Consider the following 24,084-nt stretch of genomic DNA (forward strand, 5'->3'; position numbering starts at 1 on the left):
CATTTCAGCTTCCTAACAGAGTCAGAAGGCTGCAAAGAACTCAGTAAGGCACCAGATAAAGAAAAAAAAGCCCCCTACTGCTCAGTCAATAACCACTCTGAAATTATAAAAGCAGAAAGACATGCCATTTTCTGAACACAGTCCAGGTGTTAATCATACAAGGAAATAGCTTAAGGCATAACTTGCTCTTCTCTCCCTCATCGTTTTTCCTTTTAAATAAAAGCTTGTTTTTCTCCCAGAAGTGTTTGCATACAGCAGTGAGCAGTATGGCTGTGAGTTCTTACAACATCTCACATTTCAAATGTCATTCAAGCTGTTTGTCATCTGTCCTAAAATGTCATATCATAAAGAACTAGTCACAGTTTCTACTTCTCATGCAAGTCTCCAGTTATCACCTAAACAAGATGGAGAACTTTCTTCCCCACATCTAAAGCATCTTTTGTCTAAAATTAGTGTAAAAACTAAAAACAATATGGGAATCATTTGTTTTTGTGAAGCTTAAATCCTTTTTATAAAAAGAGAGAAACCATCTAAGCCACAGATGTGGTTGTTCAGAGAGAAGAATCAAGAATGCTTTGCCCACACAGGGTGCATTGACTGAGAAGCACAGAAGCTGAGGGGAAGCAGAGTCCATGAACAAGCTCAGCCTTCAAGAGTTTTCTTTTCACTAGCCCCCATCTAGGCTAGCACAACTGTTGTAGTTAAAATAAGCACTAAAATGGTCCTTTTCGGGGAAGGGGTAGAAGGTGCTGTTGCCTTGTGGGGGTTTTTTTGGTTTTGTTTTTTTTTTTCCTTGAACCTTAGAACATAATCAGAATTTTATAAAAAGAAAGACTGGAGAAACCAAAACTGTTCTAAATTCTTCTATCTTAAACGTGTTTTTCAACTGTTTATGTTGCTGTCTAGGTTAACATTAGAACAGCATGGGATTTTTTCCTTTATCTGAGTATTAGAAGCTCATTAATGCTCAATTTTTTTAAAGTATTTTTTTAAGAAAGTTCACTAAACTTGGATATAATTGACCTATTTACCCATACAGTAACTTCCACTGAGGCAGTCTGAACTCCTTTACAAAAGGTTTTACAAGCTTGTACAAATTAATCTCTCCCATAGACAGGAGAAAGGCATTATAAGCTGTATTTTTCAATCTCTTATTCATACACCTTTATAATGAGTACTATGCTAAGAAAATAACTACAACTTCTTTAGATCTCATGACACAGCATTCAGCTTTCCCAAAATTCATCCTGTACTGAATACTCTTAGAAGGTTCTTTTTGAGCTTGCATTTACACACATACAACAATTTCATTTGGAAAGTAAGTCAGATCCACAGAACTCATTTCTGCTTCTATCTAAAGCACTGAGTTTCGTTGCTGCCTTCATAACACCGTTTACTTTCATGGCTGTAACATTTGCTCCTCCAAGATGCAAATAAGAAGCAGAGATCCTTGTGACACCACATCACACTACAGGCCCATTGATGCCAGGTTTATTTTGGTGGGCAAAAGCTTACTTTTCTTCCTGATTTTTTTTAACCTAATCTTCCTACAATAGCAAAGACTAATAATTTAAAAAGCAAACTTGCTTAGGCCACTGGGTTTAGGTTTACTGAGCACTTCCATTTCCATAAAGACATAATGCATTTGCTATCACTTAAAATTACCTTTATTAAATACTATATGTGCGGGGCTTTTCCCCATCAGCTTTCAAAGCACAAGTACTCCTCAATCTTATCACTGTTTTGAAGCCTGCCGCTAATCTATTATGGCAAATAACCAGAATAAGCCTCTGCTCAGAATCTTTGGAGAAATTACACTTCTGTTTTATCCATTGTGTCCCCTTCAGTACATATGAATGGCTTTCTCTTTACTGTAGTCATGAATATTACACCTAAAAATCCAGCCTCTTCATCCCAGCATTACCTAAACTCTTACAAGTGAAAGTAATGAATATATTAGACATCAGCTAAATTAAGAATGAATAATTTCTTTTATCACTCAAGCAGCTGTTAGAATACTCACAAGTATTCAATATGACAAGGAATTGCTGTAGAAAAAAAAAACTGTGACCAAAGCAATAGAGATCCGCAGATGAATCTGAAAATATGAAGCAGCAGTCTCTCACCTTACTTTAACATCATGTTAAAAAGTCAGAAATCTATTTAGAATCTCTATAATATTAAGTAAGATCCTCTGGATTAAAAAATTATCACATATAGTTAAAATATGAAAAAATAAAGGAAACCATCTTTTTCCTAGGTGTTTGTCCTCTAGAAGAATATTTACATACACAGAGAGTTCTGTCGTCTCTCTCCCACACCCTGCCCACACACATACAGACATCTACAGAGAGTGTGAGAAACATATGCTCTTGTTACCCTAGCTGAAAACAAACACAATAACTAACACCTGTACTCAGTAATTGTGTCATAGGAAAATTCTATCTTAGGTCATTCCAGTGGGTTTTAAAGAAACCTGCTACCCACAGTCATTAAAAATCCTATGTCCTGCTAATGCTCCAGAAACAGGAAGAAGAGGGCAGAATAATGGAAAGAAAAGGTCACTACAGACTTTCCTCATACGACACTCATCAGAACCTACTGTAATTTGAGTAAATAGTCAAGTAATTAATCAAACCATAATACCCAAGCTCTGTTTCTCCTCAAGTTTTACATTCCCCTCATGCAGGGATAGAACTTTTCTTCAAGCTTATTTGGCCAAACTCTACTGGAATGCTGCAAGCAAAACAGAATAATGTGAAATAAATCACACTCAAACCTGCCAACTGGCTGTGTGTTTATATACATTATCAGAAAGAAGTCAGGCTCTACTAATACTCCCAGCTGAAGTCAGCTGGAATTGTGCCACTGACTTCCATTCACGCAGAACCATGATGCTAAACATCTCTGGCTATGGCTTTGTTTTAATTCCTATGAAACAGGTTTCACATTTTGATGCCATATAAAGAACAACAGTAATAACAGAAAGGTAGACTTGCATAAAACCATAAAATGTCTAAAATAAGTATGCTGAGACCTGCTTGAATAACAGAGGGTGATGAATACAATTTAGTGCTTGTGACCACCTGCAGTACTTTATCCAGGATACAATGCTAATTTTAGATTTCTGGATGAAGGCCCACTGTGGGATATGTTATTTTTACTTAGTTCTGACATGTCTGTCCAATGGCACATCTCCATTTCTGAAGTGGTACTGAAAGGCTATTAAAGCTTCCAGTTACCACTTGGCTCAAAACTGCAAACTACAAGTCCTTTCACTAAACTGTTCTTCACATTTTTGTTGACTTTACACAATAGAACTTACAAATAAAACCAAAATAAATACCTAAAAAGCAGTATAACTAAAAAAGATCCCACTTCCCCTGAACCCCATGGAAACACAAAATAATAGTATTTTTTAAATATATTATTGCAATTTTCATTTCAACGCACAGAAAAAAGATACAGAAATAGCCTTCTCCTTCTAGGCAGACTCTTCCAGGTGTCAAAATAGAATCAAAAATGTAACAAAACCCCCATGCTGACACATGTATTACTGTATGTCACATAATAACATGGATTTTAGGGACTGTTCATAAAGTTTCAATTTAGACCTGTAAAGCACAAATACATTGAACAATTCAGATTTACATATGATTTTTTTTACATACGAATACAGAGATTTTTCCCAAGGAGGTATTTATTATGAAGTTATAGGGTCAGTAAGTTTGGAATGAGTTTTAGCAGTATAAGATTTCTATCTTTCCACTCGCATGTGCTTCTTCCCTCTCTTGCCATTTTTCAGCAGGTAAACTGAGAGTGTTCTGAAAGATGTCTTCCATTATGACAGATTTAATACATATTTAATAACAGAGACTTAAATATGGGCATGGTATTTGGCATGCATCCTGAAGCGCACCATAAGACATGTCTGCCACTCTTCAGTGAGGACAACACAGTAGTTAGGGAGAAATGTCAGCCAGAAATAGTTACACGAAGCATAAAGCCCCCTGAGAATGAAAAGGTCTTTATTTATTAGACCAAAATGCAAATCTTTCATCCTAATACATCTGATCTGTTTTTTGTGGATTTTCTCAGGTATGCTTAATTAAACCCACTCATCAACACCAACTTTATTCAAAAGAGCAATTAATGAATATGGCACAGAAGCAGCTTAGCCCTGGAGGAGTCCCTGACATTTCTTCATAGTGAAGACTCTTCATTAATTGCTCCCCTCATTCTAAGCTTCTAAATGATATTTTTGACACAATACTACAAGTCATTGTGACTTACTTCTCAAGCTAGCGACATCTGCACTATGTTAGGTTAATAAAACTACCTTTGAAAGGTTTTCAAGAAGATATTAAAGACAGGGGAAAAAAAGGAAAGTCTGCTGACAGTGGAATAAAGAAGCTATATTGAATTTTTTACTATTATCTCAGAGTACACTTTGTATTACAGATAATTTAGGCAAATATTTTGTGTTCCATATTGACCAATAAATAGAACTCCGGCAGAAGTCCATTATGATTTTCCAACCTATTTCAATTGTGTTTCCACACCAAACTAAGCATTAATATTTCATAGGTCTTCTGGTGATCTTAAGTTCTCAGACAATGAAAAGATTGACTTTTTGATGTCTCTGGTAAAAAACATTACATTTTTATTTTTTCAGAAATAAAAGGTGGAGAGTAAAGAGTCTGGGTTATGAAGTAAACACACTAAACCAAAGACCTTTGTCCAAGATATAAAACAAAGTTGTTATCATTTCACATTGAGTGCATGCTTTAATATATGGGGTGGCTTTGCTGATCTCTTTTGGGTTCCAGAAACCAGGATGCAACTTGTTTACTTCCATAACATTTCTATAGGATCATATAATCCACATCAGACTTCTACTGCCAAGCAGATAATAATTCACAAAAGAAACACAAAACAAATAAAAAACAAAGTACATGGAAGTTCATACCTGGAGAACAGCTGAAAGCCCTGTAGATCCAAACATGAAAATGAGAACAGTGTCCACCCTCAGAGCTGGTGACATTAATTCAATTAGCCTGATCCAGTTTTCCAACTGGAATTCAGTTTCTGTAGTTCATATTATACAGCAACTCCTGCCTGCCAATTATTTACATTAATACAGCCATGAAGTTTCATGCAGTTATGCATGTGAAAAAGTGTGTTAAGCATTCATTAGCTAATTGTCTACCTCTAAGCACTTAAGAAAAGCAGTGCAGCAGCAGTGGATATGGTTAGCTGCAACCCTGGGTTTTGATCTAGTCCAAAAGGACTCTGATGCTGTAGCAGTCAGGGTGAGACTAAGAGGGTAGCACTGCATCCCCAGTGGGGTGCCAGGTGTGTAGTGCTGGAGAGAAGGGAGAAAAGCTTCCACAATTTTGCAGTTGCCCATCACTAGCTCCCACCCCACTGTTCTCCCATGGCACACAGCCTCTGGTTTCCTCTGAAGCCTTCTATTCCCACTCACCCAAAACATCCTATCCCACCTGTTATTTCTACCAGCTGTTTCTCCCCTCTTGCCCACCACCTACATCATTATCTTTGCTCCTTGAAAAAACCCCACCCACCTACACAACAGCAGCTGCCCTTCTCTGTCCTGAGCTTCAGGACACAAAGCAGCAGGAAAAAACTGACAGCTCTGTGAGTGCCAGCAGGCTCCTGCCAGCCCGAGCCCCCTGCTTGCTCAGAGTTCAGTGGCAGCAGTACACTCAGCCTGGGCGATGGGAGTGGAGGAAAGGTGACCTGCATGTCTGAGATGTGATAGCTAACAGGACATTTGGCAACCTCCTGATGGCAACCTTCTGCTTGCCCACAGACACAACTTCCCCTGCTGGGACACCATCTTGGCTGACTCACTGCAGAATGAAAGCAGAGAAGAGTAATTCCACCTAGTTGGAAAATTCACAACAGGTTCTCAGGCAGAGAGGGATCAGCTAACTCCACCAGCACTGCTAGAGAATCATTTGTTCATTAATACATTTACACACATTTAACTCAGAAGCAGAATGCATTACCCCAGCCTGCCTTACACCTTATCCTGCACAGGACAGATCTAGCAGAAGTGAGCCAAATTGTTAAACAGTAAAGCAAGGGACATTCTGATTTGGCTTTGCCTTAAAATGTACACACAGCAAAAATGAACTCAACAGAGCATAAGAGCTCATTTTATTAGCATTGCTAATCTAAAACGTAGATAACAAACAGTGTAGAACTTTTATTTCCATTTTTTTAATGAAGTAGTGCAAAATGTCAACCCTCAGTATTCCACCCCTCTTCATTAACATTAAGCAACCTAACCTTTAATTAAGAGCCCTACAAAAGCAACATATTACTGCACATTATCTGAAATATCATAATAGGACCTATTGATGCTACTTTCAGAACTACAGCTGCAGCTTGAGGCAGCAGAACCTGAAGAATTTAGAAATTAAAACATAACAACTGTACTTAGATCTCACAGAACACAGAGACTTAATCACAGCCTGCAGAAAGAGTGCATGGCAAGACATATCATCAAATCAAAGGCAAACTATGGAGAAACATTTGCACTTACAAACTATTCATCAGCTTTCAGAAAAGTATATTAAAACCTCGAGTGTCTGTGTACATTTGTGTAGTCCAATTACCCTGTCCATGTTTCTGATTCATCTAAATTAACATAACTTCATAATTTACAAAAATTCTTCTGATTCAATTGTTTTTTCTGAATTCAGATAAATCACTTAATTACATCTGCCTTTACAAGATCCTACTAATCCTGAAATATTAATTCAAATGACATTTCTTTTATTAAGTTTTTTTCACTCTCCAGAAAAAGGTTTCTGCATTTATCCCTGCAGTCCAGCTTGCCAGAATAAAGTTAAGAAGTTTATGAATTTTGGACATTACATAATCAATATTTGATACAAATATTTCTTTGTTCTTCAAAGAGATGAGCTCTTCAGAGCTCAAAATAGAACTATCAACTATGAGAACAGTGTCTTTATCTCTGTTTCACTTCACTTTGTCTTTGGAACCATCTTGTGCAGTAACCACTGGACTGAACCTGGTAAGTTCTTCCCAGCAGAAAGGTCTCCCTATCCTTCCACTATTCTGTGGGATACTACAGCAGCAATTTGACTATACAAATGAAGAGATTATTATCTATTATCTAGCCAGTGCCACTGCTTGACAAACTGGAACAGACTGTAAAAATGTGGTGAATGCATGTGTGTAGAAAGAAAAAAAGGCCTACCCCCAAGCAAGCACCCCTACAAATATGTGTAAGAACTGTAAGGTGAGGTAAATTTTGACCACTCAAAAACAGGAAACTAGTAAACCAGGAACCATCTATAAATTCTGTTTGTAAAGAGTTTGTAAGGAAATTACAAGTGTCACAGATACATTTTACTATTAATACAAATATTTTAAATTATAAACAAGTTTTACTGTCAGGAGGGAACATTACTATGAACCAGTTATCTAGCTAGAATAATTTTGGTCACTGAGTCCTATCCAACAATTTCTACACAGAAATTATTGCTCAAATGAGTTCTGTCTAGCACAGCGTTCATTTAATTCATATTCATCTGTCACACATTACTAAAGTATCTATCAGCACTGTAGTTTTACTACAGTTATACTTCATTTTCCTTTGATGGGTCAGAACCTTGAGCAAACAGGACATGTCACCTACAGGTTACAGGCAGCTGCCTGTAACAGAAATGCCAGAGCAAGGCAATTAGCTTGTGTCTCCAGCTTGCTTTATGCCACACTGCATAAGACACCAGAATCATTAAATCAAGGGATGATTAGGTTTGGAAGGGACATTAAAGATCATAGAATCATTAAGATTGGAAAAGACCTTCAAGGTCATTGATTCCAACCTTTGATGGAACACCCCCTTGTCTACTAAACCACAGCACTAAGTGCCACATTCAGTCACATCTTGAACACTTTCAGAAAATGTGACTCCACCACTTCCCTGGACAGCCCATTCTGATGCTTAACCACCCTTCCAGCAAATTCTTCCTGACATCCAACCTGAACCTCCCCTGGCCCATCTTGAGGCCATTTCCTCTTGCCCTGTTGCTAGTTCCCTGGGACAAAGGGCCAAGCTCTACCTTGCTACAACTTCCTTTCAAGGTAGGTCATCTAGTCCCAAACCCCCCACCATGGCCAGAGAACCTTTCATTAGAGCCTCATCCAGATGGGTCTTGAACACCTCCAGGGACTGGGAGTTCACAATCCCTCTGGGCAATCTGTTCCAGTGCCTCACCACCCTCACCCACAGTAGAGAATTTCTTCCTATTATCTAATGTAAATCTGCTCTCCTTTAGCTTCAGGCCATTGCCCCTTGTCCAGTCACTACATGCCCTTGCAAAGAGCCTCTCTTCAGCTTTTTTGTAGGCCTTTTTTAGTTACTGTGAGGTGCCACAAGGTCTCCCTAGAGCCTTCTCTTCTCCAGGCTGAACAGCTCCAACTCCCTTAGTGAGTCCTCACTGGAGAAGTGCTCCAGCTCTGCTCTCCTCTGGACTCATTCCAACAGGTCTGGAAACATTAGAAACTTGGCAGGAGTTAGCAGTAAATCTTTCAGGACTTACTGAAGTAGAACTTTGAGTAAGGAAGGCTGAAAGAAAACATAGCTCAAAGATGATATTTAAATACAAACTACAGCGCCTACAAAATCTTTTCTATAGGACTGCAAGTATGAAAATATTACTGCCAGAAGTATGAGAAGTATCTTACCATTTCAATGGTTCTGCATGTTGACTTGTATCCTTCACTTCCCTTGCTGAGCTACAGTGGAACGCACTGGGAGTGATCTTACCAGACAAAACCAATTCCATCCATAGATGCCTTGGGACAAGGATGCTGTATTTACACTCATTTTTGAGCAGCCAGGTACACCCCCAGAAAAACTGGATAATGGAAAATTGATGCAACAGCTTTCTCTGTTGATGAGTTCCTGGGACCAACATGTAAATGTTCGGAAAAACTGGATTCATTACCCAGTGTGCAACAAGCCAGTAATTACACACTCAAGAGAGATACTGCTCATTTATTTCAGAGCTGCACAAGCTTGCATGCTCAGTGATACTACACAAATCAAGCATGCCAACTATCAAAACTTTTTACTATTTATACATTTTAGCAAACAAAAGAATTAGTGTTCACTAGCCACAAGTTACATAGTTCTCTTATTAATTAGTATTCTATCTTCTATCGGTAAATGAGTCTCTTGCTTCCCATGTTAATTAGTCCCATGGTCAGTGTTTCTCTTCTATGGAGTCCAAAGTTTCTTGGGTCGGTGGTCTGTGAGTTGGTGGCTGCAATCTGCCCCTGCCAGAATTACCTTTTACCCAGACAGAGCTGATTTCAGCACAGTTGCTGACTTTGCTTTGTTAGTTTCTTCATTGTCTTGGGAGTCTGCCAGATGTCTTCATGGCCCTTAAATTCTGTATGCTGTGTGTTCACTGTCAATGGTGGACATCCTTCTTCCCAAGCTTTGTTAACCTCCCCCTGGGTCTGAGATCGCTGAAGCATGTCCAGCCCTAAACCTTAACAAGGCAATTCTACCAACAAGTAATTTGTTCTTCTAGCACCTGGACATCACTTAGAGTTTGCTTGTTAGCTGCTCTCTGTTTCATGGATTGAATCTCCCTTCTTGTTGATTAGGCTTAAAACAAAGATGAAATATCAATGAACACTCTTTCTTAATAAAATCTTATATATTCCACATTTTGCAACATAAAGACTACAGTTATAAGCCCAAATGCTGTTTAAATGGTGAATCTTGGGAACTACAGTGGCAAAAAGAAGCCAAATGAAATATTTCAGAAAAAGAAACTACTAGTTTGTATAACAGTTGCCACTGCTGAAACTGAAGAGATTATCTTCTGCTTATCACTTTCTCCCCAATCAGCTGCCTGACAGAGCAATTCCAAACTCCTTTCAGTCACAGTATGACACATAAACCTGAACAATATAATACTAATTCTTGTTAACTCAAATCCTTACCACTCAGGCTCCTGTGTAAAGGCTCCTGTGAGCACTCCAGTTCACACAACACTAATGTTTTTATGATAAGTAATACAATTATGGAAGTAAACTCAGACGTTGTTATGAAGCCAAAGGTTCTAGGTTTTTTCTCTTCTTAATGTTTTGGGATGAAAGGTGACATTAGATGTACTTAAAGGACAACACGAATGATATTCAGGAACAGGCAGATTTTTTCAAAGACTGATAATTCCAATTATCAACTATCTAAAGGTATTAATACAAACACAGAAACATTATTCTTCAAAACAAGATTGATTTGTACAAAATAAGGTTTTATGTGGAAGCAAGAACATTCAACATGCGCAAAATTTCTTGTAAGGCTGGGAAAATTTTAATCCCCAAATGCTCAAGAAGGAGACAAGGTACTCAGATGTCATAAGGCAACACTTTTCCCAATGTAGAAAGGAGCAAGAGAAGACAAGCAAGCAGCAACTTGGCAAGAAGCAAACTAAAGCTTCTAGTTAAAACCAGAAATCTCTAGATCCTTGGGTTTCATCTGTAATCAGGTTCTCTAGACTAGCTCTACAGCTACAGATAAATCTCTGAAGGTGCCAGTGCGTGCACAGAGCTGGGAGCGGGCCTGGTGTCAACTGCTCCACTTATTTTGAATGCCACTTCCAAAATTTTCAGTGTTGGCATTGTTAGAAATTTGGGGCTTATAAAAAAGATCAAGGTTGATGAGTAGCGGGGAACACATGCCATTATAAATCAGGTCTGGTTTATACAGAATTCACAGTAAATCTGAAACGCAAGTTAAGCACATGAATTGTTCTTCACAAACAAATGGAGGTCCCTATATATTCAGTTAAACAAGCCTTGTATATCCTCTTCTTAAAATATTAGTGTTATGCCTCCACAGCAAAGTAGATTTTTTTTAGCCTTCTGGTAAAAAGAAAGAATTACAACACAACAGCTCTACAAGTGAAGCTGAAGGACAAGCTTTGTCAACAGTCATCCCATAAAAAGACTAATGTGTCCTTTTCCCAAGAGGCAGACAGCCATTGCCAGCAATGAGTTCTTAGGGGTACTCTAAGAAAAATAACATGTTTGCTCAAGTTATTTTAAGAGCACTTTATGATTATGGGTTTGAGAGAAAAATATAAAGACTCAAGTTAAATATCAGAATTAAGTGTTTACCTCTAGTTCAAGATTATTTTTCTTCAAAATTCGATACTGATCTCGTTGGCCTTCAGATTAAATAAATTTGCAAAACAATCTCTCATGACAGTTATAGATAAGTGAGCAAAAATGGAATTTTCTAATCAAAGCTACTTGTAAACTCATGTAAAGAAAGAATATTGGAGGAAAAAAATCAAGTTCCTCCACTCAGACCATTAATTTAATTTGAAGCAATAGACAACAATGGCAAGAAGAACAGCAATTTAGCTCTAGAGCCTAGATCTCTTTTTGCAGTTGTTGGTAATTACACTTTTTTTATTTGTAACCAGCCATTAAAGGATGATGCCTAGGCTTCACTGGGTTGCCTTCTATATTAGAGATTTAACTAATGCTTAGGTAAAGGGTTTGACACTATGCACTTAGGAAAGCAACAGAAGATAAACTGGAAAATCCAGCAGCTTTCTTGGACAATTCAAGAAAGTCTGTAAACTCTGACCAAGCCTTACAACAGAATTACATCATCTAGACAAGTCTCCAGAGCCCAGGGTAGCAACATTTTCAGACTTCTACCCATACACATCAAGAGAAGTTCTTCTTGCCACAAACATCAACGTCACCTCTTGCATGTCTCTAGAACTGTACGTGTGAACTCATGCTCCTGGCACATAAATGTAGAAGGGGTTTGTCGCTTTTTGTCAATCCCAACAGCATGTCTCAGAATCAGAATTATCATTTTTCAGTACAGTAAGGTCTGGCAGACAAGCTCTGGAAGACTGAACTTCTGTATTTAACAGATTAATCCCCTGAATTTCCCCACTCTGACACACTCAAGGGCAGTGCAATGAGGCATTGCCTCTCAGGTACCTCACTCCTCAGGAGGTGAGTTTAGACTGCTGGTGAAGACAGGCATACAGCTGTGCCTCAGCCCGTTTGCAGCCTCCACAAGAGAGCTTGCTGCCTCTTATCAAGCTGACACAACAAAAAGCTGTCTGGTTACACTCTAAAACACCAAGGCAAAATCCCCCACATTTCACTGTTATTTGAGGGACCAATCAGAATTTTATTCTGCACACACAATCCTCCTCTCCCCTCCTTCCCCACCTGACAAGAGTCATTGCACAGTTACACTGGAATCAGTGCCGGTGGAGCCTGGGATCAGCAGCCATGGGTACCTCAAAGGCAAAGTTTTAAGATGATGAGTTCGCAAACAGTGTTTAAACTGTGATTCCACATGAATAGCTACACTAGCACAACTAAAAGGACCCCGTAGACAATGGACTGTCACAGTCCCAGAATTCCCAAAGTGGACAACAAGCTACAACAGCACTTTGACTCTCTGATGGCACAGCATTCTGCATCTATATCTGCCTGACTTTGGGAATCACAAAGGTCACAAAGAAAAGTTGTTAATGGACTGGAATTAAGAGGGTTTTCTGATAGGTTGGGTTTTTCTGAAGTATTTTATCAAGTGAGAGCCAGGACATGGATTTACAGGGTCAGAAAATGAGCACAACAATAGTATCAACATCATCTTTAGCAACTTCAGCTTTGCAGATACTGATCAGGATCATAGGAGTCATCAGGCTATTGGACTACCCCAGGCTGATACACCTTGAAGAGCACTATCAGAAAACTATCCAAAGCTGAAATCCCATCTTTTGGCTAAGCTAGGAGTCCCATTTTGCAGCATTGGGTAATGCAACACATGACACTAGTAACAATTTTGTGTACATACTGTCTCCTACATATTTCAGTATCATTGTTTAGGTTTAAAAAGCAACCAGGAAAAGCATGCACTGGAGCATGAGAAGCAGCTAAAATATGGACTACACATACACAGTTCATATGACAAAAGCTAAGAAAGCAACCATATATCCCTCCTGCAAGTTCAGAATAAGAAAGCAAGCGAGACCATCAAGAGAAGAGACCATCAGCAACTGAACTCATGTTAAGCAACATTAACAGCCCAATGACTGTGTATAATTTCTTTTCACAGTCTTCAGCTTTGACTAGGACTTAGTAAAGAAGTCCTAAAACTCTGCCAGACATTGAGAGACACAAAGCAATACACATGACCTGTCATCCTATAACTGGCAAGACCAGGAGTTTTTCCTCAAGTAAAAGGTGATTTCACTATCGGACAAGGTCAAGGGAAATAGTTTCATCCCTTGCATTTTCTCCCCAACAAGGTCACTTCAGCCATGCTCCCAGGGTGCCCTTCACAACTAGGGGGGTTTGCCAATGCAAATGTTAGTGGGTTTCCAGTGAAAGCAGGTCACTGAAATGACACAGATGGTGAAAAAACATGTAAAAACAGTGAAAGAAAAAGGCAAAAAAAAGTCTCCTGAAGAGACTATATGCTGAAGAAAACACAGTGAAGAACAGCTGCTGAATAACTTTTAAAACTACAAACAAGTACTTATTCTCATGCCTTTGTCTGTAGAGTTCACCAGTAACAGAAATGACTGATTCAGCAGTATAAGATTTCTGTGGGTCAGAAGAACAGGGTCCAAAATTTTTGAAATATTCTCTCCCTAGCTACAGAGGCCTTATAATTAACTTTATATTAAGCATTCCTGATTCTCAATTAAAACTAAGCCTAACAAGAAAGTACATTTCAATAGCATTCTGGGTTTCCAGCTAGACTAGCAATTCAGAGAAGGACAACAGCACCAAAGACAGCAGCTCACTTTTGAAATTTGGGGAGAGGTGGTGAAAAGAAGTGGGAAAATCTGTACAATTCACAGTACAGCCCACTTCTTCAGCCCACCCAATTCACATTATAAGCCAATCCTGCAGCCATCACACATTCTTTAATTCATTCATCACATGTATTTAGTGATCTCTAAGAACATATCCCAGTATTACAGAGAGAAAAGTAAAAGGCTGCATTTCAGTATTTTCAATTATAATTTCTCTGAGCTTCTCCTAAACCAAACAAATACTGCGAAATGGATGCATGTTGCTATTCATCTAGCAAGGGATTAAAAAATGAGAATATTATATGCCAAAGATTCAGAGCCACTCAATCAACATCCCCTAAATGAAACTAATCTGCATTACTGAGGTTGGTAACCATGAGAAGATTGACCAGTTCTGTCAGAAATTAAGATCCAACAATACTAAGGTATACTGGAGCTCAGGGGTAGACCCTGATTTTAAAAAGAAAAAATGGAAAAGGAATGAAAAGCTTTATTATCTGGCTATCATGCAAGAAATTTCATAACATAGATAAGCTAATTGGAGATAAGTCTGGAAATGATATCACAGCTAAAATGCTACACAGCATTTAAACTTTCTGAACAGGTAATTGAAACTGTTGGCAAAGAAAAGATAATATTTGAAAAGATAAGTTTCAACAGCTGAGTTAAACTCAAGAGTTTCACTACAAAGGCCTCAGTGCACACTATGTATCCACCCAAATTTTCTGCTATTATCACTGACAAACAGCTTTTTGTGAGTTGCCTGACTTTCTAATATATACTGGGACACTAGGAAATTTCTTCCAAAAATCAATCTCTCCAAACAGAGATTAACTTTATTAATATATTTATGTATGGAGATAAAGAGTTCATACTACACAGCAGACAACTGGATTGCATCAAAGTTCCCCAGGGAAAACACAAATTTGAGAATAGACGCATGAACAAATCCACAAATGACAAAAGATTTGTATGCTTCATACTTTGGAATATATATTCTAGCAAAAAATCAAGAGGATGCTAATTAGACTGCACTTTGGGGATCATTAACTTGGTTTACATTTGCTACCTTCCTGACAAATGTTAACCAAATGTGCTGTAGTTAGATGCAAACTGGCAAATTTCTTAAATAAATCATAGGACATATTTATAAAGAAAACTAAAAGAAAAGCCCCAAACTTTTTTTTTTCCTTATTAAACAATTTTCAGTTTTGGCAACAACAGATTTAACAGTAAACCATACCTGAAGCTCACAGGTCAGGCTGTGGCATTCCCCAGGTGTCTGTAAGAACTGCAGATAGCAGAGTGCCACCTGCCTTTCACAGGTCACAGCTGCAATGCTGCAGCCTGGAAATTAAATCCAGCCTACCCCACTGCCAATAGTTGGCAAACATAGCTCAAAAGGGTCAGTTTGAAAAATGTTTATGGTGTTTGACAAAAACAGAACAAAATAACAAAACAGAAAACCTCAAGAACTTGTTCTTTTGAAGCAGCTACAGCTTTGCAAAACACATTAGGAGAGAACGAATATAGAGGCTGTAATGTAACACAGTTTCCAAATCGGAATGCATACACATGCCAGAATGGATAAAAGGATGAAAATAAAGAGAAACAGACTGATTAACAATAATTTGGAGAACTCTGCATTGACAAGAATGCTCATTAAACACTTCCATAAAACGATGTTACAGAAAAGGAGAAGCTCCTCAGTGCTGCTTCTTATAATTACGGCCACAGCAATAGCAATTCATCTCAGGAGCCATAGTAACTTCAGAACATACATTACCAAACATCAAGAGCATATCAAAATTTTATAAACCAGATGTTTACTCTAAAGCTAAATCAAATTTCACTGCTATTCAGAAGTCCATTATCACAACACACTAACCAATTACTATGTACTGCTTTACATGAAGTAGCACAGTATCAAATTTCACACACCCTCCTCCCCACTATCAACAGAGAGTACTGGTAGTACACACCTACTATCAACTGATAGTAGTATCAGCAATCCACTTACGTGTCCCACAGCACAGAAATCAGACCCAGCCAACACTGCTGATAAAGCTGCTGCAGACCAGAGGGCAGAAACGAGACTCGCTGCTCCTGCTCACCCCAGGAGCTCAGCTGCTCCCTTGGCTGAATTCCTGCATGCAACCTCTAACGCAAAAGCCAAAATTTGCAGGAGAATTACACTGTATTTCTGCAGTTCATAGATTGTAGTCTACAGCTACTCCCTGAAAAGTAATGAACTTCATTCATTGAAAATCCTGTATTTGTACAAGACTGTATCAACAGAAGTCAGAATCCACGTGGGTTCCCTAAGTAGCTGGGGTTAAAGAAAGTGAAAAACAAACGACCACACAACTCTTTCTTCTGAAAACAGCCGCGATACACAGTTACCACCCTCTGCATTTCTGCCCAGCAGGAAATCAGTACAACAAACCTGCTACAACCATGTTTATGGATCATTACAAAGTGCACAGGCACTCCTACTACCTGTAAGTATTTTATGAAAACAGCACTAGTTAAAAATTAAAAGAAATTAGACACTTCAGATATTAATGCCTTCAGCTTTGTCAACCAAAACAAATCTGTTACAACAGCCCAAGGAATAAGCAGTACAACTCAGAAGCCAGTGTTTACACTACTTAGTTCAAAACAACCTCTCGAACAGAGAAGTAAACTGCCACACTCCAGAGCAAAACCTTAGCTCTCAGCAGGACTCCTCACAGCTGTTCAGCATTAAAATGAGAAAATGAGATGAATTCATTAGCAAATGTAATAAACTTATATTATTGGTACCCTCTGGAGAGAAAGGTACACAGCACAAAATCCAGAAATCTACCAACATCTTTCACTATGCTAAGCAAAGTACCCGAGGCCATAGCTCAGCCTTTCAAGGCAGCAATACACTTTTGATTGACTATGTGCTATATATATGACAACAGCAAGTTCAACAATTCTAAGTCAAACTTTACTGAACTGAGTCAGCCTTATATAACCAAGAGATACTCAAACTTCTAGGAGTAAGATTTGAGTGCAATTTCCACTACAAAAAGAAATCTACTTTACCTCACTAGCTGGGCTAGCATCACATCAGGCTTTTACACCAAAATTCAAACCAAGAGTAGTTAGTCAACTTTCAGAAAGCAAGACCTTCAAATGCTCTACATTAGAGCTCATGGAACATGCTATCACTATAACTTTAACAACATGTTTTAGTTTTAGGATGTTTTTCACAGCTGTAATCTTGAAAATTCTAACCATCTTCACAAGGCTGTGTGTGCCTGCACACACAGACGTCTCATGCCCATAGTCCAGGCTGCTGAAGGAGCAGATGCACCGACAGCTCCCCTTCAGGAATAATCCCGGGCAGATTATGGTTGTGTCAATCTACAATGCACACTCAGCATCTGGAATGATACAACAAACCCTAATAGTTGTCATTTATCTGGTAAGCAATCCTCGCAGAATGATAGATGCATACAACTGACTGAGGTGTTTCCATCTGCATCGTGGCAGAATGGTAAACTCTAACTCCCCGATTCAGAAAGTGCCGAAATACAGTCACGCCACAGACCACAGACAGTCCAGTTCAATCAAACAGTGAGAATAAAAGCACATCGGGGTTTCAAATCATACCGTGCGAACATCCCACTGAAAAGCCACGTTTCTCAGACAACTGCCGGTGCCTTTCACGCCACTTCTACTCTCACCAGAAGATGAGCCTGACCAAACTTCACTTGCTGAAGTGTGACAAAACCCTCCCTTCTGGAGCCAGCGGCTGCCCCTCCGCAGCCGGGGCTCAGCGACAGCAACGCACCTCACTCACTCTCCCGGGCGAGAAGGCGCTCCCGGGGGCGCGACCAGAGGGCAGGAGCGGCGGGGGGGTCCCGCTGCGCGGAGCACCGCGGTCCGGGTTCCGGCCCCTCTGGAGATGCGGCTCCCTGTCCGTCTGTCTTTTCTGGTCCCGAGCAAACAGCACCGTCCTCAGGGAGAACGGCGGCCCGTCCTGAAAGGCTCGGTGGACTTTCGGGGGTGGGGCCGGGCAGCGCCCGAGCCGGGCTCGGAGCGCCGACAGCGCTCCCCGGCACGGGAGCCCGGCGGCAGCGGCTCCGCCTCGCTGCCGGCTCCCCCTGCCGGCGCCCTGCGCCGCTCCCGCCCGGCCCCCGGCCCGCCCGCCCTCCGAGCCCCCCGGGGCGCTCGGCGCACACCGGGGCGCAGCCCCGCGGAGCCCAGCGAGGCGGCCCCGGTCACGGACAGGGCGGCCGGGAGCGCACAGTGCCCGCGGAGCTCCGAAAGCGCCGCAGCCCGCAGCCCGAGCCCGACGAGGAGGGGAGAGGGGCGGGCAGGGTTACCTGGAGGCGCCGCGGGCGGGCGGGCAGGGGGGGCTCCGCCGGTGCCCGCTGCCCCTCACGCCGCCATGGCCGCAGCCCCGCCGAGCCGCCGCGCTCCGCTCGCTCGCACCAAGTTTGCGGCGCGGCAGCTGCGCCTCGCCCGGCGGCCGGACCCAGCGCCCGCCGCGGGGGCGGAGCAGCCGCGGCCGCCCGGCCCCGGCGAGGCGAGGCGAGGCGAGGCGAGGCGATGCGGAGCGCGGCGCGGCTCGTCCCGCAGCCGGCGCTGCCCCGGCTGGGGCGATCTCGCATTACTCCCTGCCCTCCCCCGCGCTCCCCCCTCTGGGCCAGCTGAGAAGTTGCAACTGGTTGAGATATTTGTCCTTGGGGTTTGGGGTTTTTTTATTTTTATTTCCTTTTATTCCTTAATCACCGCAGCTCACGAAAACATGACCTGAGGCTGCTCCTTTGCCATCAGATCTGAGCAGGGGCGCCTCAGCGCCAGTACAGCTAAGCACAACACATCCCGGCGAGCTGCAGCAAGCGACAGCGGAGGGGAGGGGAGGCGGTGGGACACGGGCAACGCCGCCGATGCCGGGTCCGCAGGGGCTCCCGGCCTCTGCTCGGGGCTCCGGGGCCGGGGGAATGGGTCAAAACCGGGGAGCAGCAGATAGGGAAGGCGAAGGAGAGCTGGGCGCCAGCGACCGCCCCGGGAGCTGCCAAGCCCCGCCGGCTCTCCGCAGCCCTCTCACGCCATGCCGCAGGCAGCCGCAGGGTTCCGGCCCCGGCCTCCGGCGGGGAACAGCGCAGGCAACAGGAGCCCCGGGCCCCTGCGCGGGGCAGCGCGGCGCTGACATTTCTGCCGCCACGTATGAGCCTCCGGCGAGTCCCTCTCCGCCTCCACGCCCCCCCAGTCCCTCCCCCTCCCTGTGGCACGATCGACGTGTCAGCCCCAAAAGTTCATTTGCAGGCCCTGGGAGAGTCCCCTATAAAGGTCCCGGGGCGTGCGTGGGACAGTGAGACGTGGCACTGCGGGGCTGCAGCCGGGGCGCGCAGGCATCTCCCCCAGGTACGTGCGTTCACACTTCTGCCCTCACCGGGTATTCCGAGCATGCTTTTGTGTTTTGTCAGCTCACCTGTATTAAACCAGGAGGTTATTTTTGTTCATGCGTGCATTGTAATTAATTCCATCAGAATTGGTTTTTTTTCTGTCATGACAGCATTTGTGCATTTCTACTACAAACTGCAGCAGAAACTGACTTTTGTTGTTCACAGCAAGACCTGCATTTAGAAGACTAAAAGCAGTAAGAGTTTATTGAAACAAACAAAACCATAGATTTCATCCATGCTAGAACAATCCTATAAAAATTAGCTAATTAAAACGACTAGCATCAAAACTTATCAGCAAGCCAAGTGTTGCAAATCCAAATTGCCTTAAACTTCCGACTCGAGGGAGAATTTTACTTTGGCTAGGTTATAAAAAAAAAACTTCAAGTAACAAAACATTAACAAAAGTTTGAATTAATTATTAAAATGAAATCCTGGAATTTGGAACATTCTTTCTGATTACTTGCTGGTATTAAGAAAAACAACCCAAATACTAAAGGCCAAACTTTTTTTTTTTTCATAAAGTCATGTAACCCTGACAGTCAAGGATGTTTCCTTATTTATAACAATAGAGTTTGAGAAGCCACTACTGTGATTACTGTAATGCCTGGGGTCACTTTCTCATGTGATGTCCTTCTGATCCAGAAAATACTTGTACAGAAAATATAAAAATTCATTTTCCATCTAAAAGTTGCCATCAAAGTAAGTGCAGATATAAGATGATTCACATATCTACACTGTTAATTATCTGGAGTGTTATTAAGACATATCTCTTGCAATCAACAAGTCCTACACTTTTTATGTACTTCCACCTATTACAATACATTTAGACTTTCTTTTTAAAGAGGAGATATATTTATTTTTTCCAACTGCTATGTAAAAAAAATAAAATATCCCCAGTTTCTCTGTGAAAAGTAAGCACTGTGTATCCAAAACCAGCTGCCAGCAAAAAAAAACCCTATCAAAATTCTAGCCCCTTGAGTGATGTACATTTTAGCCTCTAAAAATTCCTCTGCAGTTTGGCTATGAAACAATAAGCCAAAACTCACCACATTTATATCTTTATATCATACTGTGTTAACGATATACAGTACATTCTAAGAAAAATTCCACTGGAATCATATTGACTCTAGATCACCCACAGAGTATTTAAGTGATGCACTTTATAGTTCTGTTCCAGTTTCATGGAAGAACTGTCATGATGTCAAATGCTTAATTTTATTTAATTTTATTTTAAAAGCTGAAGGGCAAAAAATGTCTGAAACTGCCTGTGAGATTAACCATGTTTGAAATAAAGGTACAAAATGCAATATTTTTAATGTCACATGTAACTCTGTGCTATGTCTAAGTTACAGAGTTAAACCAGATGAGTTGAGTGAGTGAGCCCAGCAATTTTAGGTGATGCAATCCCCAGAAGTACCATTGCAAGTAGGCGCTGAGGGTTTTTTGTTTCTTCACAAGTTGCACAGTGGTGTCTCAATCCTAGGCTAAGCCTCAGTGAGTTACTATACCCAAAATTAATAAGGATATTCTAATATAATCTAGGAATATGATGCTAAGGGCAAGCGAGAAAGCAGCAGACTGCTATGCTGTTTGATTTAAGGAAGGGGAAAAAAGAAACCTCTCAGAAGACCAAGTCTATTGCATCCAGCTTTTCTTCCAGTATGGAGCTCATCCTCCTCCTCTGCCTCCTATTTTCCTGACATTATATTTCTCACTGTTACTTATTTATGATCTCTCCTTCCAACAAAACAGAGCCCAGCATATTAAGAGATGGCAGCATGTGGAAGCAGTAAAAGTACTGCAGTTGGAAGGGGAAAGGCTGCACAGCACCTTCAGGCTTTTGGCCAGTTTGGTGGGAAGCCAGAATTCAGCTCGTTCCTGCGGTGGCAGGATATAAGGAGTGTTAGAAAGCAGGGAAGGGGGTGGATTTCCATCTGTTCAGGTGGGAAAGTCACAGTGTAAGGGAAGGCCTGTCTTCACATCACCCATCAAATGCACCTTGGATAGTAAGCATCTCTTTCACCATTTAGAAAAACAAAGATGCAGTAAATTGAAAGCTTGTTGGGTTAAAAAGAAAAAAAATAGAAAAGGAAGAAGGTGTTTGTTTCAGTAAGACTGAACCTTGAGGTTTGCTTCCATCACAGCGAAAGGACTTTGCTTTCTTCATGGTCACAGAGTTCAAAGTCTTCATTACCACTGCATGTTTCTTTTTCCAGACCATTGAAAACATTAGTCATTTTTGTTTTATTCATGAGAAACAGACAGAGGAAAACTTTGAAGTCTTACAGTTAATTGCCTACTTTTGTATTTTCTAACCACATCATTTATTACTGAGGAGAAACCCTACTGGTGACCAGAGCCTTTCCAGAGCAGACCAGGCAGGAGAAGGGTGCATACAAACAAGCACCCTTTCTTGAATCAATGCCTAAGAACAGAGAGTTTGTGCAGCCTGGTATCTTGAATTTACCTGACTTACACAATGTTGTTGAAATACCTAACCATCAGGTCTACATTACTCTTTCTTTCTTCTTTCCCACTGAGATTCAAGAGAGTATTTGCCCTGCTGCATTTGAGTTGAGCAAGCCCTTAGCATTCCCACCTGCATTGAGCAACATCATCTTGCAAGGCTGGATCATCACGAGTCTGCCATATTTAAATACCTGGGACTTGTGATGTTGTCATGGGTAAAAACAGGAATGACATCTTCATCCCAGGAAAGCAGATGACCCAGGGGATTTAAGTTTGCCATCCTCATCCTCAGATGGGTCTGGTAGGGAAGAACACTGTTAAAAAGCAGGCCAGGAAAGACTGTAGCTGTGTATGCCCAGTAGCAGACACAGGGCAAGGTCAGGCTGAGCATCACTTTAATTGTCTTAATAAAAGACACCATTGCAATTCTTCATTTAAATAATAGGGAAGTAAATGTCAATAGTTACAAACGTTGTTGTTTTCCATTAAGTTACTGTCTCACTTTATCTTCTGTATTTAAAGCTTAAGCTGACTGGTCTCCAAAATATCTATGAATTAGGAAAGGCTAGGTGAGAGTCCAAAACTTGGCTTTTGAGAACTATACATTCTTCTGATGAGTTTATATTTACCCTTTGTGATCAAAAGAAAATAAAGTAATATTTCTCGTGGCATTTTTATTATTAAGGCTCCTTATAAACAAGAAGGTTTATTTTCATGAATGCATAAGATATTTTCAACACAGCTGTATAAATAAATATTCACTTATATTTACAAATCTGATTATTATTATTTGCTGCTTTCTTTCCATCAAAGTCTCTAACAGATAAGCCAGTGAAAGAAGTTACGATATGAGTTCTAGATAAGGGCCAACTAACTTCAAGGCACTAAAAGTAGTTAGATATTTGGTGAAAATGATGAATTCTTGGGTACTGATTCATGTGATCTGAAAATGCCATCCATTTCCTGATTCACCTTCATATTTCCTCCAGCAAAAAAAATCTTTTACAATGAATACCATCAGTCAAACAATTTTTATGTGTCTGTTTTTCTATCTTTCAGCCAATTCCCTGAACTGATCCTTTCAAAATGAAGAGGAAGATAGGAGTGGGAATGAAGAATTGCCTTGGAGAAATCCAGTCATAAAGTTTGAGGAGTAGAAATAATAGGAAATATTAATAACTCTGGTCTCTTACATAAGTCAGAATTTAGGCTGAAATGATGTAAAGTTACAAAACCTGAGACATAAGGACTATTAAGTTTGAATCAAGATTCACAGATTTTTAATTTAATGTATAATAAAAATATTTGCTTTTTCCCCTCTACTTTGGATGGTGATATATTCTGCTGCCTTACATGACTTTCTTATATAGACTAATATAAGTTTTCATTTTTGGGGGGATATTAGCCCTAAGACAGCTCTTCAAACTAAGTCAGGATAGATATTAGCAATCCATTAGTTGCTCCACTCTGTCTGCTTGTCCCTAATCATTAATATTGAATTCCTGTGTTACTACATCACCCAGCAGTACAAATGGAATTTGGACAGAGCACGCACACACACACACACGCATATATTTATATATATATATGATTTTATAACTGCCAAGAAGTCTAAAACACAGGATATAGAGCTCACCTAGACTTCAGTTTTGTGCTGGCCTTTTTGGGGATGAGTGGATAGAGAGGATACTTGGCATAACTCCTACTTTTGTAGAATTAGACCTTTGCAATTTCTAAAAGGAATTTTAGCCAGCTGTGAAGTCCTCATGACTCAGACAGCATTTCTGTGGCACTGATATAGCACTAGGAGCCTATAGCAAGCTTACCAAGTGGTGGTGGAATTGTCCATGCTATTTAATTTAATAGTAAATTCTCAAAGTAGGCCAACATCTAAGTCACTTTTTAAAAGTGATTTGTCTAAAATTAGTGTCTAAAATTAGTGTCTAAAATTAGTGTCTAAACCCTTGTATGAACCTTATTGTTTTGCTTTGAGCATATATTAAATCCACTAAAAATGCACATAAATTAAATAGACTTTAACAAAAAAAAAAAAAAAAAAAAAAAAAAAAAAAAAAAAAAGACTAATCAGTAATGAGTTTTCTTATAAAGAGTTTGACTGTCTGAAATGAGAGTTCATTTACCCCTTTAGTTAGGCACAGACAACATATTTATGTGACCAAAATCTCACTTGCTCTCTGCCTTTTCACTCTCTAGGACTGACAGTGAACACAATGAGGTAGATGTACCTGTCAAGAGGAGTTTTGTAGGAAGGGAGAGAGTCAGCATCT

General features: G+C 40.6%; 1 protein-coding gene and 1 non-coding gene across 7 annotated transcripts in view; one reads left to right on the plus strand and one right to left on the minus strand.

The window, feature by feature from the left end:
• The window catches only part of SEMA5A (semaphorin 5A), a 320,792-nt gene extending 302,405 nt beyond the window's left edge, over positions 1-18,387 (minus strand). Inside the window, exons 1-2 of one of the 6 annotated variants that reach the window (XM_063399792.1) lie at positions 17,707-17,862; positions 15,901-16,038 (exon numbers count right to left, since the gene is read on the minus strand). The gene's annotated coding sequence lies outside the window, so the exon portion shown is untranslated. Of the gene's footprint in view, positions 1-15,900; positions 16,039-17,525; positions 17,591-17,706; positions 17,863-18,241 lie in introns of those variants that run through there. The other 5 variants (XM_063399787.1, XM_063399779.1, XM_063399799.1 and 2 more) reach the window with 5 other exon arrangements.
• Positions 18,388-22,700: 4,313 nt separating this feature from the next.
• Positions 22,701-22,769, plus strand: LOC134563413 (small nucleolar RNA SNORD123). The gene has a single exon (XR_010083367.1). It is a non-coding gene; the product is annotated as a small nucleolar RNA SNORD123 (small nucleolar RNA).
• Positions 22,770-24,084: the final 1,315 nt, after the last annotated feature.

This window comes from Prinia subflava, chromosome 1 (assembly GCF_021018805.1).
Source record: "Prinia subflava isolate CZ2003 ecotype Zambia chromosome 1, Cam_Psub_1.2, whole genome shotgun sequence".
In the NCBI taxonomy this organism is placed as follows: Eukaryota; Metazoa; Chordata; class Aves; order Passeriformes; family Cisticolidae; genus Prinia; species Prinia subflava.